The sequence below is a fragment of the Leptodactylus fuscus genome, chromosome 5, assembly GCF_031893055.1.
Source record: "Leptodactylus fuscus isolate aLepFus1 chromosome 5, aLepFus1.hap2, whole genome shotgun sequence".
Classification (NCBI taxonomy): Eukaryota; Metazoa; Chordata; class Amphibia; order Anura; family Leptodactylidae; genus Leptodactylus; species Leptodactylus fuscus.
Window position 1 is genome coordinate 98,190,161 of NC_134269.1, and position 13,659 is coordinate 98,203,819.

The window sequence follows — 13,659 nt, forward strand, 5'->3', positions numbered from 1 at the left end:
CGTTTATTCGCCCCGCCCGCCTTATTTCGAACACGAGCTGTGCACGGCCGCCCTCACTGCCCCTCATAGAAGTAATAGGGGAACGCAAACGTCCAGCCCGTACTCCAATGCACATTACTCCAGCAGCGCCTGACGAAGAGAAGCAACAACGCATGCGCAATACTTGGGGAGCCACAGCCACGTGGGAAGCGGAAGCAAACAGCAGCAACACGTGGGCAAAATACGTAAAAGTGTTCGTAGGTATAGCAAGGTGCGGGATCATGTGTGGCCTGCTGCAGCTACACTACCGGTCACACTGCTATACCGTACCTTCTCAGCGGTAACGCAGAAACACGTACCATAACTTTGCAACAAATAAATGCGATTGTATCGCGTATATTCTAGAAATCCGTATATTGGTTAAATCTCCATGTCCATGCACTGAGCTGCCACTGCACAGGGCGCCCGCAGTATACTCAGGCAGGATACACCCGCCTGCAGACCAGTATACAGCTATATCAGGAGACACAAGCACCCATGAAGCAGTACAGTATACAGCAGCAGATATACTGACCTCGCCGTCAATCACCTTCTCCTCAGGCTCCTTGCTGTATTCTGGCAGCAGCTACCACGTTGCTACAAACCACACCTCACAGGCAGCAGCAGGAGGCGGCCCCGGCTCTATCCTGCAAGTCACATCAAGCTGTGAGGATGTGGCAGGGCCAGAATCTATATACTAATGTCACATGGGCCTGATAAGCAAGGGCTGCAGTGGGCACAGGTACTGAAGATTTGGGGGAGTCACAAAAATCAGCCCCCTAATGACGAGGCCTGAAAATGACTTTATGATCAGCCTCATTGTGTTTTTGCTCATGATTTATGGCCTTATTTTATTTTTTCAGCTACCAAAGGTTCACATGCAGTTTTTTGCAGGGGGATTTTGACGTGGAATCTGCCTGCAAAAATGGCTGACATTGACTTCAATGGGAGCTGCTCGCTCCCCCCCCCCCCCCCCTCTAGCTAGGAGGAAGAAGCGAGAGGACCTATATTGCCGCAGGTCGAGTGTTTAGCCGCGCGGAGTGTTCACAAGGCGGAAAAAGTTTCCACAACCTTTTCCTCCGTGTCCTCCGAAGTTTTGCGCTTTTAGGTTAGGGCCACATGTGTTAGTAAATTGAGTCTTATTGGGATGCAGGAGACCGCCTGCTATACAGCAAGCAGTGAATGAACTGTAAAAAAAAAAAAAAAATCTTCACCCATTTTTTTTTTTTTTAGACTAACAAAATATATTTATACATTTTACTACTTTTTATTTTAAGTTAGTATCAAATCAGTGGGTTCCCTTTTGTATTGCAGAAGTTTTGACATATGTTTAGTCTCCGAACATGATGGGCATGAAATTTTTTTTCGTTGACTGTGATTTTTTAAAATTTTAAGCTTTTGTTCAATTTTTGTTTTCGACTCCTCGCCTTCTAAACCCCATAACTTTTTTTTATTTTTCTGTTTGCAGATTTAGGCCAGGGCCCCATGTAGCGTAAACAACGCAATTTTGCTGCAGCATTTTACAGCACCTGTGAAGTGGATGGGATTCTGGCTAATCCCATCTACATATTGCAGAAAAATACCAGCAGCGGACATGCTGTGATTTCAAAAGCCATCACGTTCTCACAGCATGTCAATTATACTTACAGAAATGCTGGTGTTTTCCGTATAGGTATAATAGGATCAGAAAGTCTGCAAAGGAAGACTCTGCAGACGCTATGTGACATAAAAGCTGCAGCTTGCTGCGTGGGGCCTTAGACTCCTATAGTTCTATTTTTTTTATTATTTTTTTTATTATGCAGTACTAGCCATAAAACAACCTAAGATATCATGAGTTAAAAACATATAGTTGGAAATTTGAGCTTTATAAAGTAACTTTCCCAACTGTGTTTTAACTAGTGATAACTCCATTCCTTTTATAGACCGTTTTGTCAGAATCACAGCTTTCATATGATACCAGAAACATTTTTATAGGTTGTATAAAACTAAAGATACTTGCCATTTGAAGTGAACATTTCCTCTTTGGTTCTATATACTGCATTGAGTGCGTGTGTATGGGACACACTCTCCCTGGGAATGCTTAGTTAGAGACTTTCTAGTGGGAATTTTACAGCCTGTTTTATATTAAAAAGGAAGTTAGGTTATTAAACTATATTACAAAAATGTTCACCAAATACTTCCCAACACACTTTGGTCTGAACAAAAACTGCAGGTAGAAGCTCATGAACACTGTAATAACAGGTAAGGGTGGGTTCACACCAGCGCTTGATCTCTGTTTTCAGGTTTCTGTCTTCTGCCGACAGAAGACGGAAACCTGTCAAACAGTGTCCAGCCATGAGCACTGGTGAGCGTTTTGCGCACACTGCAGCGAAACCGTTTTTTGGTTTTTTTTTAACCGGACACAAAGTCCTGCACGTCCGACTTTGTGTCCGGTTAAAAAAAAAAACAGTTTCGCCACGGAGAGCACAAAACGTTCACAAGCGCTCACGGCCGGACACTTTGCAAAATGTGAAAATGAATGGGTTTGAAAAGTGACTGCAGGTTTCCGTCTCCTGTCCAGTTTCTCGGGCAGGAAACAGAAACCTGCAAAACGGAGAGTGAACCCGTCCTTAATTTTTTGTTTAATTGCCAAGCCCTAACTTGAGTACCTTAAAGAGGATCTTTCATGTCCTTGGGCACATGCAGTTTTATATACCGCTAGAAAGCCATCTATGGTCTGTCAGTGGTGATGGTGGGGCGTTCCTCACCGCTCAGCGTCATGGCTGGGCGGTAGGAACACCCCCTCTGACAGTACAGAGCTATGGACACTACTGTCAAGAGGGGCGTTCCTCACAGCCCAGCTAGACTGTCAGAAACGCCCTTCTGATAGTGAAGAGGCATCGGTAACTGCACCGATATCTCTTGTCTCGGGGAAAATAACGGGAAAGCCAACAGTGCGCCTCTATTATTATTATTATTTATTTATTTATATATATATAGCACCATTAATTCCATGGTGCTTTGCCTCTACTAATTATACTCTAAGGGTTTTAAGAAGCAAGTATATAATAGTGGATTGGGGGTGGTAAACCCCTAAAATTATTTTTTCAGAATCTTGGTGGACTCTGATGCTGATGTGGGGGCAGATTCTGTCCCCAAACCAGGGACAAATTCATACATGTAAATACCACGTAATGGTCTCAACGAACAGTATAGATACTGAATATCCCCAGAAAAAAAAAAATCTTTCATATACTTCTGTCCTTTTGTGAATTATAAAGGCTTGTCCTGTGTTTTGATGTATTTTTTTCATGTAGTTGCGAAATGTCATGAGTGAGCATGTGAGACCCAGTCCATCTATAGAGTAATGAAGCACAAACAGAACTTGCTTGCATGTGAGTATCAGCAAGGACATTACCATGTATCCTCAAAGGCGACCTCTCTAGTGATTTCTCTGACAATGTAATTAGCAATGACCAGATAGCTTGCTTTGCCTGCTGCCTCCAGCCCTTATGTAACAATGATTATCCGCAACACTTCACATCCTGTACTGTAAACCTCATAAGCTCCTAACGTACATGTGCTCCATTAGGGAAATGCAGAGCAGCAATTTTTATTAATGTAGTTCATAGCAGTAGTTGAGTAGTAAAGCTCAATGAAAATGCAAGTCTGTTATCTCAGGATCCTTCTCATCCTTAGTTTTTAAAATGCACAGCATAGTATCAGTAAGCATATGGAAAGAATAGGGGCATTTATAGAAACAGAGAATGATAATAAGAATTAAGGGAAGAAAAATATTGACTAATTTATAATGTTTAGAGGGAATGCAATCCTTTGCTGAGGGTTCTAAGGTAATTTCATTTACATCTGCAACCCAAATGAACCTCCTATAAATTTTTGATATTGAAGTGTGATTAAGTTGAATCTTGTTAGATAGTTGAACTATTTAAAACATATCTGTCACTCCACATTTCTTTCACAAGTTTCTTTCATATTTGCAACTCCAAATATATATATATATATATATATATATATATATATATATATATTTGACATATCGGTTTTTATCAAGTGAAAGTGTCGCAACATTGTGTCTAATTTATTACTGCTCATTTCAGTAGCTGCATCAGATTCTTCCAAGGGCATTTGTTTTGGGGAAAGGGGAAGGGGTTAAAATGTCTTATAATAGTCTGTTTTTGCCCTTTGGAACCAATCAAAATTGTTGATTCTTGTTGTAAGCAACAATACTTTTTCAGTTAGACAATTATGACAAATGACACCCATTGTGTTAGTACATGTTCCAATAGTTTTTTTGTGGCATTAATATTTTTTTTACTTGCATCTTCAATTGTGGATCAAGTTTAAAACCCAGTCCAGTTCATCACCATATCATCTTCAAGTTTCAAGTGTAAACTAAAGGCACATCTTTTCTTCCCTTTTCTTAATTAGTCCCCCAAAGTTCAACAGCAAATTTTTATAGAGTGCTAGATATACTGAAAAGATCCGCTTATAATATAAAATTCTACTCCGGTACTGCATAATTGAAAAAAGTAGGAAAAAACTTTATTCCATTTTGGAGTACCTGAGTAGAGATTCATAGTTGTAGACAGTAGAGATAGTAGGCCAGTTCTCAACAGTCTATAGATTGCCATAGACCCAAGTACAAAACAGTTACTACTCTCTGCCATAGAAATGTACTGTGGAAGGAAAAAAAATCTGCTGGAGTTGTAGGGATTGCAAGGGCGGTGGTTCCTGTTGGGCCCTGCATGTTGACATGGACATAAGCTTTCTGAGAATAAGAATATCATGTGTGTACCAAGCCTTGAATTCTCCATCGTGTGAAGTCTCGCGGGTTCATTCTCAGGTCAAATTGAAGTTTATGAAATAAAAGGATCGTAGAAATGATTCTGGATAGGAGATGGTATTTAAATCTCATCACACACCACATAGTCATAAGGTTTAGAGCAATTTTAGACACTGGCAGGATTGGGGAACTTATAGAGGGGGTTGCACAGATCAAGACCTGTAGAGGATTTGAGGCGACCATATCAGGTTCCACATTCACCCACATTGGATGTCTCATTTTTCTGCATTAGCTAAGGCAAATTGAAATATGTGGGCTGCTTAATAATATTTTAGCAAGTTTGGGACTGAAAGGTCTCCTAGTCAATTATGGATATACATTATCTTGCGGGGAATCCTTGGCCATTTTGAGTTCCAAATAACAATGTGCCGCTAGAATAGGAATGGGAAACGTGAAATAGATATAATAGATGAGGTAGGATTACCATTTTAACAGTATTAGTTCATCCTATCCAGGATAGATAAGGGAAATCCCACTCCCTGAGGTCTTGTATATGTATATACTGACTGGTGTATTTGGGGATAGTTATGATTATAAACTGAAGCAATGGAACTGGTTAGATTAATCTCCAGGTATGGAATATAATAAGTGGTCACTGAAAGCCAAATTTGAGGTCAATAAATTTTTGTGTAGGGGAAGAGACTTGATGTACTTGATCTCAGACTTAGGGATTGGTCTTGAGACCAGAAATCATTGAAAGCCTATCTAGCATATGTAAAAGATTGGAAGGGAAGTTAATAGCTTAGGGTTAGCAAAAGATTGTTGGCAAATAAGGTGACTTTTTATTGTTTAGTGGCAATTTCTTATTCATTCTACATCAGGACATAGTCTCATGTACTCCGTCCAGGGATTCACTGCCAATGCTAATAGTTTTGGCAAAAGCGGGCTTCCCTGACTAGTTCCTATACTGCTGAGTATAGGTGGTGATTAGCACGGAGGTTTAAGAAAGGCTTTCAGAGAACAGTATAGAAGTTGTATGGAGTCAACAAATGGGCCCGAGAAACTCCAAACAAGAATGTCCAGGAGAACTTATCAGCAACTTTTTTTTTATGTCCAAAGCCAATAGTACGATGACTTTGGATGTAACATTAGCATTCACACCCTTCGTGATGTAATCTGGGGCTTGACAGTCTCGAATGAACCTAACCTGATCACACAGTTCCAGGCTGGGTTGCTAGTTGCTACCATAGATGTAAAAAGTGTAGTGTTTACGTTGATCAGGATCTGTTCCCTTTGCAGTGCAGGTGTGATAGGTCTCATAGCATACCCCCATTTAAGAGTAGAGGGAGAACGATTTGAGATATCCCGAGATGTTTCTGGAGATTATGAACCACAACAAGGTGTGAGTCTTCTTTGGCACATCTGAATTGCAGTGCCTAGTGAGAGCTCTATGGATTTGGTCAAAGCGCAAGAGTTCCAGTGATGTTTGGGGTAGTAACAGATGGAACATAGTCTCATAGTGTTGGATTCATGCATAACCCAAGCCCACTGTCTCTCCCTTTTATCTTGTGGATGCTGCTGGGGAGAAGATGATCTCAGGAATAGTAAGGGATAATGAGGGAGTTGGGTGCTGGTGGCCCTAATTACTAATCTTGGGCATCTTTGATGACCTTTACTAAATGAATCATTGCTAATGTGTCATGTAACTGTGCTGAAGTAGCTTTAGATGGTATGGAGCTCATATGAGGTGCATCTGCACATTCGTCCTCCATTAATATTATATTTATATGAATTCAACTGATCTTCAGTCAAAAAACATTCTCCAACAACTTTACCATGTGTGAATTCACTTTAAAGGGGTTATCCAGTCTCTGACATTGATGACTTAACTTTAGGATACGTCATCAATATTAGATTTGTGGTGGTCCAACACCCAGGATTGCTGCAGATAACTGGTACTGAGATACTCTGTTCTAGGTATTGTTTACAAACTGTGAGCTGCACTTCTCACATGCCGTACAAACTGTAGTGGCGAGTGTAGGTACTGCAGTACTGTCCCATTGAAATTTATGGAACATTGCTGCAGTACCTACACTTGCTGCTACAGTCTGTATGGTAAGTGAGCAGCACAGCTCACAGTGTGAAACAATACAGACAGCCACACTATTTCAGTACCAATGATTTGTGTAGGTCCAGAAACCCACAGATCTAATATTGATAGCTTATCCTAAGAGTAGGCCATCATTGATAGAAAGTGGATAACTTCTTTAACCCTTTCCTGTCATCCACTATAATAGTTTGGTGGATGCCGGATCTTTACAGATAGCAGGATAGCAGCCACTCTGAAGCAGAATGACCACCTTATCCACTGGGTATCTGCTGAAATTACACAGTGGTGACCTGCAGCTAATGCCCGTGATCATAGTTCACTCTGATTGTGGGCACTGCTTTCTTATATTGCCCCCTGAAGTGTCTGGGAGCCCGCCAGAGCTGATCGTGAGAGCCATCCTGTTTCTATGAATGCTGGGAGCCTTAAGAAGGCTGCCAAGCCTGTCATAAGACTATAGCTATTGAGACTGGTCTGTTGTCTGGCCTTAATAGCCATGTAGTGAATAAAGTTGTATTGCAGTCTAAGGGATATTCAATGAAAGGATTGCAGGTTCAAGCTCCCTAGGGAGGCTAATAAAATAGTTAAAAAAAATCTAAATCCATAGATTTAAACTAAAATGAATAAAACAAAGACAAACATAAACAAATAATATATTCATGTATCTGAAAAATGCCAAGTCTACAAATATATAAAAATATTTTTCTCAAAAAAAACCAAACTGCTGTTTCTCCTTCTATAAAAAAAAAAATTGAACAACAACAAAAAAAACCCATCAAAAACATCAGGCTTTCTCTAAAATGGTATAAATAAAAAATACCTCTGCCCCACAAAAAAATACATATCTTAGGGTGCATTCACACTACATTTCCTGAAGCTTATTCTGAACGTAAAACACGTTCAGAATAAGCGGCGTATAAAGCAGCTCCATTTATTTCTATGGGAGCCGGCATGCGAGCGCTCCCCATAGAAATGAATGGGCTGCTTCTTTCACTGCGAGCAGTCCCATTGAAGTGAATGGGAAATGCCGGCGTGTACGGCTCGGCATGAGCAGAGCTTGCCGTATACGCCGGCACTTCCCATTCACTTCAATGGGACTGCTCGCAGTGAAAAAAGCAGCCCATCAATTTCTATGGGGAGCGCTCGTATGCCGGCTCCCATAGAAATGAATGGAACTGCTTTATACGCCGCTTATTCTGAACGTGTTTTACGTTCAGAATAAGCTTCAGAAAACGTAGTGTGAATGCACCCTTATGCATCCCCATATACGGAAATATAAAAAATCTATGGTTGGCAGAATATAGTGACTCCAATAAATAAATAAATATATATACATATATATATATGTGTGTGTGTGTGTTTTAAGGTATGAAAATGTGAAAAAAGCAATATAAATTGGGTATCTCTGGAATCGTACTGATCCATAAAATACAAGTGACATGTCATTTTGGCTGCCGCCGCAAAGTTTAGGGCTTATAACAAAGTCTCAAACACCGTTTTCTTCCAATTCCACCCAATTCCTAATTTTTTTTACAGCTTCCCAGTACAATGTACATAATATTAAATATGGCCATTACGTAGTGCAATTTTTCCCACCAAAACTAAAGCTCATACAGCTCTGTGAATGAAAAAGTAAAAAAAAAAAAAAAAAAAAAAAAAAAGTTATGGCTCTTGGAAGGCAGACAGTCAAAATCAAAAAATAGCTGCAGTGGGAAGGTTAAAAAAGTGTTTTTTTTTTCTTTTTTCTTTAAAAAAAAGGTTTGTTAGTGCTATTAATGGGTTAATAAGTGCACCTAAATAGAGTTTTGAGTGATTTCTCTGTTTCTCTGGGAGCTCCTAGCATCGTCTGCATTTGTTTACTTGGTGTAGCTTCCTGCTGTCTTACCTAAAGCATCTTGGTAATTGTAGGCTGAATTGCATTACCTCCCTCTCCCTGTCCCTCTAGCTATACTGTCCACTACTAGCCCTTACCAACTAACACAGCCCACTAGAGATGAGCGAGTACTGTTCGGATCAGCCGATCTGAACAGCATGCTCGCATAGAAATGAATGGACGTAGCCGGCACGCGGGGGGTTAAGCGGCCGCCCACCGTCAAAGCGGAAGTACCAGGTGCATCCATTCATTTCTATGGAGCGTGCTGTTCGGATTGGCTGATCCGAACAGTACTCGCTCATCTCTACAGCCCACCCCCTACCCCATCAAACTTGTCTATCTTCCTTCCAGACTTTTACCTGCGAGATGTCTCCTCCCTCTTTTCTGACTACCAGCATGCACAGTAGTCGTACACCTTCGCAGTAGAGGTGGATTGCCAGCTGTAAAGCACAGGGCAGCACCAGGACTATTGCGCGTGCCCGCAGAGTCAGAAAAGAGGAAGGAGCCATCTCACAGGAGGATGTCTGAAAGGAAGACACATAAGTATGATGGGGGAGAAGTATTACCCCTGGTTCACATTAGCATATGTATTCAGTCCGGTTAGGGTTTGCATGGAGTCCCCTTGGATGGAATGCAATCGCTGTGCTGTAAAAGCACACGGACCCCATAGACTATAATGGGGTCCGTGTGCTTGCCGCGCACTGCCCGCATGAATTATTCATGCGGGCAGCGTGCAGAAAGCACATGGACCCCATTATAGTCTATGGGGTCCGTGAGCTTTTACAGCACAGCGCTTGCAATTGCGATTGTATTCCGTCCGGGGGAGCTCCATGCGGACTTTAACCAGACGGAATACATATGCTAATGTGAACCGATCCTTAGTGATGTTCCTTTTCCAGAAAGGAGAAAATGGAACATCACCAGATAACCAGAAATTGTCCCTGGGGCGGTCACATGACCACCCCAGGAATATGGCTAAATATACATTTTTGATGAATTATGCGATTTAGAAAGTAGGCGGGAGGAGGGTATTTGGATTAGTGTAGGAATTACATTTTATCCCGGACAACTCCTTTAATGCTGATATTAGCAGACTGCAGAAATACAATTATTTTTTTCTACATGTAATCCCTTAACATGTTTTTGTTATTTTTTTTCTCAATCCATGAGAAAAATTTAAAACAAATCGTCTTAATTTGCTGCTAAGATAAGTTTGTTGTGGGAAATAACATATATATATTTATTATCGTTGTCAAGGACAGCACAAAAAGCAAAGTTTACCTCAAAATAAAATCATGTCTGTGTGACCTTGTTAATACATTTTTTTCCCAACTTCTTAAGTATATATTTCTATTGATGTTATAATTCCAAAATGTATGCCACCTTTTTATGCTCTCAATACACAAAAAGACAAGACCAGATACAGTAACAATACCTCAGCAAATTTAAACCTAAGGCTGGGTTCACACTACCGTAGGTGTCCGACAGCTAGTGTCCGTAGCTAATGTCCGCGCAAGATTTTAGCAACGGACATGAGCTTTGTCTGTTTACAATGTCCATTAATTTAAATGGGATATTATGTTGAGTCCTTTAGTGTCCGTGTGTGTCCTTAAGTGTCTGTTTACAACCATGTCCGATTTTTCAAGCGGACAGAAAAATCCTTAATGCATGTGTTCCACATCTGCAGCTTTTGCCTTCACGTGACAGCACTGCTAGTTGCAAATGGCACCAAGTCTAAAAATTCTCTGAGCCATTTGCGGTCCCACTGGTGACTATTTTTTTTACATTTTTACGGTGATTTTTTGGAGCGCATTTGTAGAGGCAGTTTGCTATTGAAAATTCAGCTTTTTACAGTTTTAGCAACACTCCTATGAAAGAACCTATTTGGATTTCATTCAGCCCCTGGTGACAGTTTCTCTTTATGTCAGTGAGTCAATTGATAAAAAACATTAGTTATGTACTGCATCTGTGCCATGTATTAAAAAAGGGTTGTGCTTTTGCAGGGCAATATGTAAAAGACAGTCTTCCTCACAATGGATAAAAGCAGATGCATTTTAAGAACTGTGTGCAATATTAAATCCTATTGAAATCAATGGCATACATTATTACAGCCATATCAATACATCTTTTGATCACAAAAACAGGAACAGAGGGGAAAAAATGATAAAGGAACTGTTTTCCCTTTTTGCTAGGAAATTTATGAGCCATATTTAGTCAGTTGTGGAGGCTGAAAGACACATCTGTTGCTATGGTTTAGTAAACTGTACAATTCTCATAACATCCATGCAACAATGTTTATGATCAGTGTTCATTATCTTTTTTTTTTTATAGCCTGTCCTTGCACTTTATCTTAAGATGTAGGGCTTAACATATTTAGACCATTCATAACACAGAGATTCAGCTGCCCTTGAAATGCATGCACGGTCTTGCTTCCGTTATACTGAGTGGTAGATTTGTTCTATGTGGGAAACAAAATATTTGTAGATTTGACAGTATAATAATAATAATAATATGCATATTTTCTGCACCAGGCAACATTCACATCTGTGCTGGGCTTTCCAATGTTCTGGCCCATCAGATGACCAGAACAATGGACAGGCAGACTGCTAAAGTAGTGGATACTTATGAAGTCTTGACAGACCCCACTGACTATAATGAGGTCCTTTGGGTGTTCGTTGATTTTAAACTGATAGTGGCTGGTGAAAAAGCAGTGTGTACAGGACTTTTTCATCCACCATTTTCAGGCAGACACTGCACCAGATCTATGGTCCCCCTGACACAGATGTGAACTTAGTGGCAAGTTGTTTCTGAGATGTAGCCACTACAAAACCTGACCTGTTGGCAATAATTAAATTATTCTATAGCCTCATGACTCCTTTAAAGTTGGAATGAAACATGAACAGGAAGAGATTGTGACCAGGCTTGTGAGTTACATTAGTTGTGCTGGAAAGATTTCACAATGACACCACATGATTTTTCTGCAAAGTGATCACAAGAGCAGTCCTCTTATTAGTTTCATTCACGCTTTAAAGGAACGTGTTCATAAATAATAACAGTGATTATTTTTAATCAAAATACTTTAAAAACGTTTACATGATACAATTCAGGAACATATTTCTTTTTAAATATGAACTTTCAGAAAACTTGCTATAGTGACATATCAGAGGTTTTGTGCTATGAGGTTGCTGGTGCTGAGACCCCAACTGATCGCTTAATTGAAAGGGCAAAAGACTTAAAAGGGTTTGTGCACAAAAATAATTGGTACTGATGACCTATTCTGAGGCCAGGTCATTAATGTGAGAACAGTGGAGGTCCAACCGTGTCCCAATCATCTGTTTTGGCCACTGGAATCCATATACTAGTTATGCAACTATAAGCAGCCCTGCATATCATATACAAGAAACTAGGAGCAGGTCTACAGTTCCAAGCGCCACTGCTACAGTGCACACTGCAAGTGGTGTCTGGAACTGAAGCCCCGCTCTCGTTGAGTTGAATAGGCGCAGCTCTGCTTCCCCTGGCTAAACAAATGATTGGGACATGGTCTGGGCATCAGACCCTGACCGACAATTTGAGGTGGTCTTGCACCTACAAACTTATAAAAATATTTTTCCTGTAGGGTGAATGTCGTAAAAAGAAGAAAAGAAACATCAAAAGTGCTGAACTGCTGGGTTTTTTTTCAGTTTCACCTCTGATTTGAGTAAAAACTGATCAAAGCAATAGATATTCCCCAAAATGGTATAACTAAAAAGTACACCTGCCCCCGCAAAATATGCTCTATGCATCTCTGTACAGCTTCAGGGCCAACTGTACGAGATTTTATCCTTGTTAGTCTTGGGCAAAACCACCATGTGAGCCTTCAAGGACTGCTTAGGGAACAGATTATTTGGTGCAATGGTGTTAAGTCCTTATCAATAGAGACACCAACAGAGGCTTAAACTGTTTAAAGAAGTCGTCTATGAACCCATCAAGGCCTGGGCTCGTCTACTCTACAAAAACCTGACAATCTCAATGACAGAAAATTAGGCATCCTGCTCGCCTCTGCACTCATTTGGTGACAGTTGGAAGGGTCGTAACAAAGGTCTTAATTGGAAAATCAAGTTCTGGAGTTGGCAAGTCTGCATAATGTCTGTGACTGTTGTATAGTGACTCATAGTACTGCTTAAATAAATTAGCGATTTGGTGTGAGTTATAACTGTCCTCCTTCCCCGGACTCCGTAAAAATGGCACATGGCTAGTATCTGAACTTTGGTGCAGCAAACGAGATAAACCACCCACACTAATGAGTGTTTATTTAGGTATCCATGAAAACCACTCAGCGTGCGCATGAGCTCTTCTACTCTTTAAAGACCTGACCATCTCTTCATCGGAAAACAGGGCATCTAGCTCACTTATACACTCATTGGTGATAGAGGGAAGAATTGTGTCTATAAAACAGGTCTCAATTCGAAAATCAAGTTCTAGAGTTGGCAAGTCTGATCGCCCTTTGATCTATATCCTTCTTTGGCAGAGGTTTGTGTATATTGATGATGATTCAGGCTTCACAGTGTCTGTTATGCCAAACTATTTGAAAGAGATGCTCCTATTGTGTCCTGTTAACACTAGGTTCACACTAGCGTTCGGGTCTCCGTTCTCAGCTTTCCTTCTTCTGCATGCAGAAGACGGAAAGCTGTCAGAGCGGGTCCGGCCGTGAGCGGTGGTGAGCGTTTTATGCTCTCCGCCGCGAAACCGGTTATTTGAATGGGCTTGAAACATGCCGACAGGTTTCCGTCTCCTGACTCTGTTTTGTGCATTAAACGGAAACCTGCATAACAGAGACCCGGGCGCAGATGTGAACGAGCCCTTAGCCATTTGTCTGTTAGTGTATAACATGCTGATCAA

The 13,659-nt window shown here is 40.7% G+C and overlaps 1 protein-coding gene across 2 annotated transcripts in view; it reads right to left on the bottom strand.

Annotated features, from left to right (window-relative positions):
* The window catches only part of IMPDH1 (inosine monophosphate dehydrogenase 1), a 125,921-nt gene that overhangs the window by 45,202 nt on the left and 67,060 nt on the right, over positions 1 to 13,659 (bottom strand). The gene's annotated exons all lie outside the window — the stretch shown is intronic.